The sequence below is a fragment of the Centruroides vittatus genome, unplaced genomic scaffold, assembly GCF_030686945.1.
Source record: "Centruroides vittatus isolate TY-2023 unplaced genomic scaffold, ASM3068694v2 contig_1408, whole genome shotgun sequence".
Lineage (NCBI taxonomy): Eukaryota > Metazoa > Arthropoda > Arachnida > Scorpiones > Buthidae > Centruroides > Centruroides vittatus.
Window position 1 is genome coordinate 1,082,958 of NW_027120884.1, and position 13,720 is coordinate 1,096,677.

General features: G+C 26.3%; 1 protein-coding gene across 4 annotated transcripts in view; it reads left to right on the forward strand.

Moving 5' to 3' along the window:
* Nucleotides 1–4,198: 4,198 nt before the first annotated feature.
* LOC136968169 (teneurin-m-like) overlaps nucleotides 4,199–13,720 on the forward strand; it is a 257,304-nt gene continuing 247,782 nt past the window's right edge. For all 4 annotated transcript variants that reach the window (XM_067262136.1, XM_067262137.1, XM_067262140.1 and 1 more), the window contains exon 1: nucleotides 4,199–4,328. The gene's annotated coding sequence lies outside the window, so the exon portion shown is untranslated. The remainder of the gene's footprint in view (nucleotides 4,329–13,720) is intronic.

Below are 13,720 nucleotides of genomic sequence, written 5' to 3' on the forward strand. Positions count from 1 at the left end.
ATATATTCTACTATATTTACGGTATTAAATGTTTAATAAAATGTAACATGCATATTAATGTGTTTATTTATTTCATGTAGGAATACTAGCGAAAAGGAAGATCCTCATTATTCATGTCATCAGTTTAATTATTTATTATATTGCAGATGTCTATCTTGGTGGATAGATGGATCAATACATCTTCTCAAATGTGGATCAATTGTTAAGAAAAGCTTAAACTTTACCCAAACTACACAAAGTCCTTCTTTTCTAATTCATTAATGACGAAATTTAAATCCATTAAGTGTAATAATGAATGATTAAATATAAACCTTATTGAAATATTTGGAATGCATCCGGAGGGTAGAATCTAAAAGAAATGATGTATCATTTGCTTCAAATGTATTTGAAGTTAAGATAAAGAAAGGGTTGTTAACTTCATAATTACGAAAGTCTCTTTCATGATATCAATTCAATATGAATAAACTGTTTCTTCCAATTTTCAATACATTTTATTAATAAGCATTTTAAAATTTATTTTATTTATATTTTAATTAATACAGCATAGCTTTTACCAAACTTTTTTCTTTAATAAGCCGCTATAAAAGCATTAAAAATACTTGCACGTAGAGGAGCTCGCGAACTACTGATTGCGAGATGAAGACATTAAATTAGATTGAAACGAATATAAATATAATCGTAATTTTGTAATTAAAAAATCGAAAGAAAATTAAAATTAAAAATTGTATAACGAAACAAAATACAAGAATTTGCTCTCGAATTCAAATTATAACTCATAATTTAATACTTTTTTTCGAAAAATCACTTTTATAGACTGATTCTCTCAAAAATTATTTATAAAAATAGTAAAATAAATATTTTTATTATTACTCTTTACATTAAAAATTTTCATTTAAAAAATATTTTATAAATTAATCGTAAAATATGATCTAAAAACTTTTTATAGTCGACTTCTGTGTATAGAATAGGTATAAATTTATCATTTACTTTTTATTAGCATATTTTCAAGTCATGTATGAAAGTTTAATACTTTAAAAAATGTAAAATTAATTTAAAAATATATAAAATTAAGATTTACATAGCTAATTCTATTCTTATTCAGAAAGATGAAGGTCTAAAAACGTTCATCAGCAGCAATTTTTTTTTTTTTTTGAGTCGTATGTATTCTACGTGATTCATCGTTTGTTTTTAGGCAATTTAAATTAAAGTTAGACGAATAGATAAATAACTAATAAGACATGGAAATTAATTGCAAACAAAATAAATATTAATTATATTTCTTTATATATTTTTCTACATTAAAAAACACATACATATATATGAATCATAAAAATTTCCTAACATTTTAATAAATAGTCATTTAATTTTTATTATTATTTTATTTTGTAAATTGACGAAATATTTTAATACGTTTTCTAAATTTTGATATTAATTCCATTATAGCACACGCTGGAACGATATTATTTATTCATTCAACGAAAAAATAAAAAAGCCTATATTTATTTATAGGCTGGAAAAACTTATTTATTGCATTTTATATATAGAAGAAAAAATATATATTTTTTAAGATGTGGAAAAAATCTGAATTAAAGAAATTTATTTTATTAAAAAAATTATTTTCTCGTTTTTTTCCATCTGAGATATAACATTACATACTTAAAGTTGCATCTAAAAATAATCGAATTAGTAAAAGTAATACGAATATTAGATCGGTGGTTTCTTTTTAAAACGTAAGTTTTTTTACTTATATATATATTATTCGATAGTAAAAAAAATGTAGCCAAAAATATTATTTAAAGTAAATTTTTTCATCCAGAGAAGAAGTATTGCAGAAGCAGAGTGCAGATGTCATTAAACATTAAATAAAATATAACCAAAAAGAAAACCATTTCAGTCTTGTCTGAGGTGATTTCGCTACATTTTGTCAATTCTAACGACCGATCGAACTACACTGACGAGAGATATAGCGGAAACCAGACAGTATAAGGGAGGCCTTTAAACTGTGTACTTTACAACACGCTCCTGTTTACGAGTCTACAACGTGTGGCGTGAGTATACACGGTCACCTGACAGTAGAAAGCCGCTCAACACCTGAAATTATCGTAAATAAACTTTACGATTTTGTTGGTCGATCGTTTGGCTAAAGCTTAAAAGTACAGGTACAGTACTGAAGTCATTCGAGTCACTTGTGTTCTGCTCTAACTCGATGGATGTCGATCCATATTCGTCACCATTATATCAAAAAAAAAAAAAAAAAAAAAAATTGTTATGATTAAGATTCTAGATAACACCGAAAAAATTTCTATATTTATTTTATCTACATAAATATATTTTATTTTATGTAATAATTTTAACGGCGTTAAGTAAAAATGTGTATTAATTAACGCTATGTAAAAATCGTAAATATATGATAAAATCGAATAAAACGTTAATTAGAGGAGAAAAATTAATTAACATACGATTTAATTGATTTAATTAATCACAGTTTAATAGCGTTATTTTTAATGGTATAAGATTTATTTACGTCTTTAATAAAAAAGTTTTATATTATAGAAATTTTAATTTACATATTTAATAGATTATTTGAGGTCTTTTTTAAAGTATGAAACAACTTTTAATGGTGACTGTTCTCTATTTTTCTATCAATAAAATCAATTTATCTACTTATGTTAAGGTTAAAAATATAACTTAATGTGATTCTTATATCGTCATTGCTAGTCTTTAAAAGTTTTATAATCGATAATATTCAATGAAACATATATTTAATGATTTTTTTAAAATATAGATTTAGTAAACGTAAGAACACTTTTTTTACATTATTTTCTTCCTGTGTAATATATTTAAACATATAAAACTTTGTTATAATGTTTCAAAAAATAATATAGAAGTGTATTAATTAGAATAAATTATATATAATCTTTATTAATTCTCTCTTGTATAATTAAAGTCTTATACAAGTTTACATAAATTATACTTATATACTTTAAGACACTTTTATAGTGTTTTGTTTAGTTTTATTTATTATAATTGGCATTAACTGGTTAAAAGATAAGTTCTTGGAACTGATAGCAACGTATTTAGTTACTATAAGCTAGCATAACTTTCATAGATTTCAATATTTAATCCAATTATTGGTTCTAAGAAACCATATCATAGTAAATACCATCGGCATAAGAGTATATCTGATGATGAATAAAACACCGCAGATAATTATTTCGTGTTTCATATTTCAATTATTATTATTATTTAATTAATTTAAAGTTTATAAAACTTACAGCCAGTAAAAATCATAAATAAGTATCAAAATAATGAGCATTAAAGTAATTAAAATACGATAACCTACGACAAGACTGTAATGTATTAATACACTGTAATAATTCTGTTACACTAACTGATAAATTTTTTAAACAAAAATTTATCAAAAATAAAATAGATTTTTATTAAAATATATGATTCTAATCAACTATCAATCTTCAAACTTATTAAATTACACTGAAAATCATTGTGGTTGCATTATAATTCGTGTAATTCGTATGATCAATTCTTGCATAAAGCGTAATTGCATATGATTTATTCGGTTGTCTCATTGTAAGGTTCAACAACTTTTGGCTCGATAATTCGTCTAAAATAAAATTTTATGGGCATTTTCTGAATTTAATGAATTATTCAAAACATTTTTTACTCAGGAATTAAAGTCGATTCTTCCATTAGAAATTCTGCTTAAAAATCGTAAAAATATTTGCTCTAAGCGCGTTATTTACGGAATGTTTAAAATTATTCACCATCGAATAACAGTGAATAATTAATTAAAAACAAATACAAAAAAAAATATTTTTTAAAACGTATGCAAATAAGACATTTACGCGTTTTAATTTCATTTAAAAAATGATTGCATATTACGCTACAAGATCGTTATTTTGAATGGAATAAAAGGGTAAAACTTCTTCATAAATGATAGTACTTTGTGTATTGTAATGTATAAAAAATTATATTTTTGTGAAATTATAAACAAACCGTTTCTCCTTTCAGATAAAGCGTATAGTAACAGTTTACTACAGTTTGATTTATCCTAATGGTAGCATGTGAGTTCTCTTTTTTTTCTTTGACACATCCTTCCCTACCTCTCTGTATTATTAGGATCAACCGTTAGCTGGGTAAGCTGTACAGCGCCGTCTTTCGTACAAACTCCACATCAACCCCGGTAGAACGACCGGTTAGCAGTCAGTCTTCGGTTCGCTATAGAACTCTGCAGGCGCTTTATCCGCATACATCCCTATTTGCTAACTATAGGAACGATCTTTCATCTATCTACAACTGGAAGCCACCAGGTAAGACCTCACTTTAATTACTTTTCTACTAGATTATTACTTTCTTACGGGATTGTTGTATGGATTGCAAAATTACCATTTTTTTCCGTTTTTGTGTATGGTACAATTGGCGCGAAACATCATTTATACAAAATATGGTAACTTTGGAACTTAAAGATGTTACTTCGTATATATTTCCCCCCAAAAAACTAACTTTTAGCTTGTATATTTAGAGATGTGTTAAAGTTAAACCGCACCAAATTCGACTTTATTCTTTACTAAAATCAACAGAAAAAGTATGAAACATTTTGTTATAATTTTTTTAAAGAATTAATTAATTAAAATTTTCATATCATCAAGTAAACGAAACCATTGAAATTTAACGTGTGTATAGTCGAATGTGGAGTAGTTTCTTTCGGTTCGCTTATTCAGGTGAGAGATATAAATAAAAATTTTTCTTAGAAGAGAAGATTTCAAGAAATGGGTTTCGAAGAATAGATGTTGTTTTAGTTATACAAATTCCATAGTTGAATGTGGGGAATATAATAGCTCAGTTGTTGGTAAGCACTTAGTGTACATCTAAAATAGATAACGTGTTGTGACATATAATTGAAGACTTAACAGAAAAGAAGGGAATCTCGCTGTCTGTACGCGAGTAGGAAAACTTGAAATGGATTAGCAGAGGGGAGGGGAATGAAGTATCCACACCAGAGAGTACAGGTGTCAGTTCCACTCGTATTCTACCAATCTTTTGTGATTTATCGTATCTTTACAGGTACAAAAAATATATATATATATATATATACATCCACTTGTTTAGTTGGACCATTTTAGAAAGCTGCAGCACTCTTTATATTTATTTTACAATTAATTATTCCGAAACGACGCGGTTTAATTTATTTTCTTAGTGTTTTCATAAAGGAAATAAATTCTTTTCGGATCATATTACATACCCATATATAGTAAATAACACGATATTTTTATATCTATCTGTACGAAAATGTACGGTTTATTACGTCATCTTATCTATAACATGGACATTTTATTGCTGTTTTCTTCAGTAAGAAGTGTTAATGTTAGTAAAGCAGATATAAGAGGGTGGCTAGACGTGTCGCATAAGAAATAATAAGCAATTTCCTTTTATTTTCTCATATAGGAAGGAACAAACGTTTTCCTATTTTTACTTAGAAGTGTTTTTCTTTTTTCTTTCTACTGATTATTTACATTGAAATGTCTAACACTCTTTCAATTGTAACTCCAAACTTTTATAAGGGAGTTTCGTGTGTTTCGCCATCATTTTTTTAATTCCATTTTTCTGAAAATATTCTTTCTTTTATGGAAAACTTTTAACAACGAATAGATATAGAATAACAAAGTAGAGGTTAACGACATTGGTAGTTCGTGTTTTTGCGAAAAGCCACACGATAGGGGGGACCGACACGGGCATGCAAAGACATGCATGTAGTGTGGAGAAAGGGAGTGTCGCGTCAATCAAAAAGAGTCTCTTATCTAGCTTTTCATTCCTCTCATTCGTTTATACTTATGCTTAAAAGCTTATTCGTGCTTTTATAGAAAAATAAAATTAAAAGCTATATATAATATTCACGCAGATACGGATAAATTATTTCATTATTATTAATGATTGCATGAATATTAACTATAATAATCGCTCGACTCTTTTGACTTACTTGATCGTAAAAATTAACCAATTTTTATAACTATAATAAAAAAATTTTATGATAAAATAAATCTATATATATATATTTAATAAATATTCTCTAATATAAAAGTTTTTATTATTTGTTTTCAATTAATTCACTCGAATTTTATGCTTCAAGTTTATAATACATTTAATAAAAAGAAATTATTTTATAGAATATTTTTCTGTTTTAAAATTTTCCAATTAGAATATATATATATATTTTAGTATTTTTGAATTGCAAATAACTTCATCACTTATTAAAATTGTAGAAAAGTTTTTAAAGTTTTAGCGTTATATTTATGAATAAAGGATTTACAATAAATGTAAAGTTATAATACATTTAGATTAGAAATAAAACCAAATATTCCTTTCTACAGAAATTTAATAACTTGAAGTGCAACTATGATTTTATTGAATCAAAATAAGGATAATATTTTAAAGCTATAAAAATAAATATAAATTAATAAAAATGAAAGTTTATTTACTTTTATATTTTCTTTACTTTTTTTTTGTATTCAGTTTGTTAAAATTTATATATATATAAAAAGAAATGTCTGTAATTATTTATAAATACGCAATTTATTTATTGTTTAATTTAAATAAATGATGTAATTTATATATATATATATATTTTTAATTTAAATAATTCTCTTCGAAGGAAATGTAAAGAAATATATTTATATTTAAAAAAAAATTAAGTTAAATATACTCTTATACGAAAATTTAAAAAAATTATTTTAAATTGGAATCATCTGGAATAAAATAATATATATTTTACTTAATTTAAATATATTAAAATCAATTTTTTAACATTAAATCGTCTTTAAATTATGATAAATTAAAATAATAATACATTTATCAATGATTTCCCCACGTAATCTGAGAATGCTTTCACTCTAATGAAATTTTTCGAGTGATAATTTGATAAAAAAAAATAAAGTAAAAAAATAGGAGAAAAAACAATTATCAGCTCACACTCAGACTACTGCACAATTATTAAATAAAGCCCAGTAGACTATAATTTGGGGAAAGAAAGAGAAAAAAAAACAATCGAAGAATGCTTTCTATGAATGGGACAAAGTGTGATAATTTAATGTATGTACTTATACACATGTAGTGTTGTGCGTAGTGTGCGAATAAATGACGTTAATCTTCGATATCGTGTTGGCTATTTACACCATAGGACGATTCATCAGATTAATGGATCTTTGCTTTCGAAGCAATTAAATGTAATAATTAATAATCAATAAATATAGGAAAGGAATAGTTAACGAAATTCCTTTACAATATCATTATTTATCCTAATCGCTGTATGAAAATGTAATTACCAGACACGATCGTGACTTTAAACCTTCTTATCACGTTCTTGATCACAAAACTTAAATACTGGATTTGTTAAACTTCTCTAGAGATTTAATCATCAATTTACAACGTAAAAAACTTAAAAAATATATTCGAAATTACTTTTTAACAGCGAGAATATGAAGAATTCCTACGATAAAACATTGGAAGCTTATTGTTAAATAATTCGATTTTCACAGTTTATGAACGTTGAAAAATTTACGTTTAAAATTATTAGAAATTTCACTTTTTTATATTTTTTTGCTGTATTTAAGCTATAAATTGTGATTAAATAAGCAATTTTTCTAAGTATTAATAGAAAGATTGCATCTCTTATCGTTTAGTCTGCGTTATTAAATCTTAGTTATCAAAATCGCGAACGTTAATCCATAAAAATTTCAGATATGACAAAATATGTAATATAATCTGAAGTTTAGTCGAAAATTAACGTCACTCTACTTGTTTTAATTTTATATCTACGGTAAACGTTGATAATGTATGGGTTCTATACTTGGAATATTTTACGAGATCCATTATTTTTAAGCTTTAGGTTAAGTTCAGTAAAGCGTAGAAAATTAGAAAAATTATAATTTGTTTAATTATTTTAATTTAAAGTAAGACTTTTATTTATTCGTTAAGAATAAGCATAAATTACAATTATACATGGAAATATTTACGATATTTTATAATAATCTCGTTCCTAATTCAAGTATGCGGGATTAACAAATGTAGATCGCGACCCACTGGTTGAATAATCTTATTTACTTAAATATTAGTGGTATTTTTATGTTATATTCAAAGAAGAATACATTATTTATAAGCAGTTCTCCAGTAATCTTGCCATCTTTCATTACGTTCAAACGGCGATCGTCCAGTAAAAAAATAAAAGTTTGAGAAATAATAAATTAATATAACATTTACTTAAAAATTAAGTTAAATATTAGTATTTACTATAAATATTTGTAAAATTTAATTTTGTTACCTTGAATCGATTTAGTTTAATGTAAAGTCTTTGTTAATAGGTTGAGCCTGTATAATTTGTTAAGAAATGCAAATAAAATTAGGGAAAAACTTACTTTAAAGTGCAAATTGTTTATCTTAAAGTGTATTTTTAAAGAATTTCATCACCTTTTCCCCTGATTTATTTAATAAATTTAGTAAATATAAACATTTAATACTATAAATTCTACAATTTAAAGCATTTAGGAATGTTATATCGTAAAATATTTATGAATTATATTATTGAAGTAACGTCTTAGAATCGAAACGGATTTAAGATTTTACTTTAAAATCTAATTTACAACGTTTGAATATGTATTAAATCATTTGTATACGAATGAAAATTTAATTTAATACATATTACAATCTTCTCACGAATCTAAGTTATTTCTTAGAAATTCTGTGTAATTTGATAGGCAAGTGCATAACGAACTTGTAACATAGTTGATAAAAATTTGTTTTTTCATTTAGTTATTTAGAAAAGTTTCTACAAAATTACATACGAATCAAGAAAAACCACAGACTTATCGCACGTTGTTCTATCATACATATTATCTTTGCATGGAAGTGGAATCAACAGTTACTGGGGTGTAATCAGTACGTTACACTATCGATTGCTCGCTTGAGGTGATTACGTGGGCCCTTTTACCCACATTGGCGCCGATGGCCTGCCTCCTGCCACGTGATTCGATTTGATCCTTCCATTTCTTGTTGGTTCTAGTGATTCGATTCGGCATCGAATAATGCAACCAAGAAAACAGGAAAAATTATTCAAACTATAACAAAAGTTTCAAAGAAAATCTAGTTAAAAAAGAAATTACTAACTCCATCCGCCATTTTTCTTTTAGATTTAAATAATTAACTTTTATACTAAAGACAATGATGAAATAATGAAAGATAAAAAAACAAGAGAGAGAGAGAGAGACTGAGACTTTTTGTGCTTTCTTATAAGTGAATTTAATTATAAGTACCCAAATGTTGTAAATAAAAGTCTTTCAAAATTCGGTTTTTCTTAATTTTCATTAAGTGTTAACAAAAGAAGTGCTTTGTATTTTTAAAACAATGGTTTAATTTATAGCCATATTCTTTTATGTATGTTTACTAATACACTATCCGGTATGGTGCTTGTGTATATTTTTAATTGTATCTGAGACGTTTTAATCGCTGTTTATTAATTATAAAAAAATAATAATAATACCCAAAAACATCTTCACACTTTGAAAATAATTTATTTTATAAGTTTACTTCTGAAAAGCTGCCATTTTTTCTTTTTTTTTCGGAAGTTTTATACACATTAAGGGAGTAGTAATTGTTATTAACTGTGGTTTAAACGTTGTTATTTTAACCCAAAGGCGCTTTAGCTTCTAAGAAAAATTTTGTATATGATCTTCAAACTTATTACTTTACAGGAAAAAAAGGGGGAAGAAATTATAGTCACTTTCAGAAAGTCCATTATGGACAGTGGAATGGGGGTGAAAAAAGATTCCACATACTTGTGAGAACGATTTAATCGATCCATTTAGTTTGGACAACATAAAACTAACGAGCTACATCAGAGTAAAGCGAAGAAATTGTAAATAATGTTATCTTTTGAGTTAGACATTTTTAGTAGACCAACTAAACACTTTATATTGTAGCAGAAAACTTAAAAGATATTCTAACAATATAAAATAGTTGAAGTGATAAGAGGGAGAGAGCCTAAAAAAGGGGCAATAACAAACCGGATGCAGTCAAAGATATATATTCTACATTGCATAATATGATAGTTCCTATACTGTTAAGAGAAGGAAAACAATTTTTTCTTATTATTTATTAATATAATCCTTAGATTAAATGATGCGTTACTGACTTTTTTCAAGTCATAACTTCTCGATAAGTGTCGGTTAAAAAAATTATATATATATATATTCTTACACTCTTACACCTTTTATAAATATTAATATAGTTTTAAAAATTTTGAAATATTCGAAAAATATATTATTCTAACAAATTCTTCTAGAAAATTTTCATTTCTTAACCCGTGTAAAAATGAGATAAAAAGAAGTAAAGGTTGTTTAAAAATTAATATATTTGAAGAATATTTTTACTTGTAATATTTTCTAAAAAGAAAAAAATTAAAATAAATTTTTGTACGAATTTTTCAACTCTCATTCGCTATGCAAAACCTTTTGTAAAATTTAACATTGAGACTTTTCAAATAAACAGGAAAAAAGTTTTTAAAAGTGAATGAAGGAAACGTCATAATATAAGTCTTATGCTAAGAAATAAACATACGAAGTAAATTAGAAATTTATTTACGTTTAAACTTGTTTATTCCCTGTTTAAATTTGTTCGTTTCTGTTTTTAACTCGAACAAGAAATGGCGCCATGATTTCACTTATTTATACTCGAGATTTTTTACATAATAAATTATTTAAGTTTATACTTCGAGAATTTTTTAAAGAGTTTTAACATCTTTCGATGCTTTAAACTTATTTTCTCTTCCTCTTTTTTTGAATTGTGATTGGAAAAGTGTTGCTTAGATCGGGGTTTTAAAAGCTTGTAGATTTAATTACACATAAAGGAATATTTTATGTAGTCAGAAACAGGTTAGAAAATAAAATAAAATTTAATATTACACTTAAAAATATACGCTGAAGGTTTTGTAACAGTAATCAGTTGTTATAGGTACAAAGATTCTATAGTTTGGAACAAGAATAATTTAAAAAATTCCCGATTCTGAGCTTCTCAAAGCGTTCAAACAGATTAAAAACTGAATGAACGATAATATTTATAAACTTTGTTTAGTATCAACCGCTAATAAGGAAGGGGTGTGAGACTTAATAGTAATTAGCATTGGTGCGTATAGATAGCGTGTGACGTTGGTTCTTTGATGTAGAGCGGTACTTTCTCCACTTCATAGATGAAAGTAATTTTGGGAATTACGACTTCATTTATCAATAAGTGATCGATCCACTTATACTTCTTCAAAGTATCTTAAGAGAGAAAAAAGGGGGTGTGAGGATAATTACGCGCTCAGATCCACGGATATGGCGATAACATATAAGCTACGAAAAATGAAGAGAATATGTATTGTAGAAAAGATATAAAATTAGTTTACAGTTTGAAAAGTCGGCTTTTCTTACCCTTTCTTTTTTCCCTGTTAGATAATAAATAAGTAAGCGTTATTATTGTCGTGTAGTGTTGTGTAGAGGGAGAGAATATTGCGCCTGCAGCAAACTGTTTCTCTTAAGTCTTGATGCTCAAGGATCAAGTCACGGATTTCTCTTCGCTTGTTATCGAACAAGTCATCAGGCGTGATAATCAACAGCGCATGTGCACACGGATAGTGTACTATAAGGCAAAAGATCGATGACGTGTTAGAAAGATCTCACTAATTCTCTATTTACGCTGCAATAAACAGCCTGATTGAGTCTCTTGTTTAATTATCGCTAATTTTCTTATTTGTTTGCTTAAAATGAGATATTATAATTTAAAAAACATTATTATTATTATTATTATTATTATTACGCTAAAATGCTTAAATTTAATCCGGTAAAATATTCTATTGTTTACTTTACAAAGTAAGCAATTGGTAAATACTAACTAAGGAAAAAAAGAAAGACAAGTTTTCTAGTAGTAAGTGTTCTACTTTGCTTAATTGGATAATGACTTTCTGCTTGTCTGTACTCTTGCAATGTCGTTATCCGGAGTATAGTTACACCAAAATTTCGTTTCACGAGACTGTCTGACGAGAAGATTCCAGATAAAGACCATATCTATCTGATAATCATAACAGGGTAGATAAGTTGGAGGTAGTTACGTATCGACCCAGTCTCCACAGGTAGTTCGAAATTTCCTTTATGGAGAAGGAAAGGTTCCATCTGATGGATTCTTTTGGTAAATCAGAATAACAATCTGTTCGAATGTAAAGATTTTTGTGTAAAAAGTTCATCCCTTTTAAAGTTTTTCTTCCCCCTTTTTCTTTTTGAATTTTAACATTGCAGTTAGTCAAGATAAATGTGGATAAACTAGGACGTAGACACGGTTTAATGTATGTTAATTATCATTAAAATTCTTTCATGAATACTTCCTTTTATATCTGACTTATGGTTTGATATGTAAGAATGTAATCTTGAAAATTTTTTTACAATTGAGATTTGAAGATGTAATTTGCATATTTTTGGGGGAAGATTTTTACAATGCCAAAAATTGCTTTTAATTTATGAAATAAAACAATTTTACACTTAAAACTTAATTATAATTAAACTATACTTTATCAAAGTTGTATTAGTTTAAAGATTAAGTGATAAAATTCACCAATAAATTTAGAATTTTATCAAAATATAGCTAGACTTTTCTAAAAGGAGGAAAAAATCTTCCATGTTTCGTCATAAATAATCATTTAGTACCATAATTTATCCGCTATCTTAGAGAAGAGCGGGCATTAATTTTAAAAGCACGATCGGCATTTTCGATAAATACAAATTACAAAATTTGGCAGACGTTATCCAAAGAGAAAATTATGCTTCATTGATTCATTCAATCTCTATCTCCCCCTCGTATCAAATGTAACGATCTGGTGAATCAGCTGGTCACGTGTTCCCGAGTTGCAGGCAAAAATCCAGAAAAAGAATCAATTGGACATTGGATAGTCTGTCTGTAGCCAGTTAAGCCAATGCTGTATTGACTTTGCTGTATTAGATTTCGACTATATCTCATTTAATATCTCGTTCCAATCATTTGTATCTTTTCGAACTTCTCTTTCCAACGTAATTACATTAAGCACATATTTTGCAAAGAAATTTCTTCCGCAATTTCCAGAATAATTTGAAAATTTCAACCTAAGTCATGCGCACAAATCTTTATTTTTTTTTTAAATTTAGATTTATGTTCTTGAAATAATTTTGCGTTTTTGAATGTTTTTTTAAAAAGAATACTTTTTCAATATCTAAAAAATGTCAAAAATATGTTTTAAATATTGAAAAGGTACTTTTTCAACGTTGAAAATGTTTCTAAATGTCGAAGAATAACGTTGAAAAATTGAATTTTTGTAGTTTTTTGAAGCAATATTGAAAAAAGTTGAATTTTTTATAAATTTTAAAAATAATAATTTTTTAAAAAACTAAAACATTCTTAATTTTTTAAGGACAAATGCTTCAGAATCACCAGAACAACTGCTGAAAGTATTTAATATGCTAAATAATATGCAAAAAAAAGTTCATAAAATATTCCTTCGTTCCCATTATTTACATCGGTATAACATTATTTTATCAAAATTTCCTTCTGAAAATGTAGAATTAAGAGCATTTCCGACAAATGAAATTCTCAAAGGCGTTATGCAAAATACATAACAAACAGTAAATATCGTGCATTGTGCTCCTATAGTGAT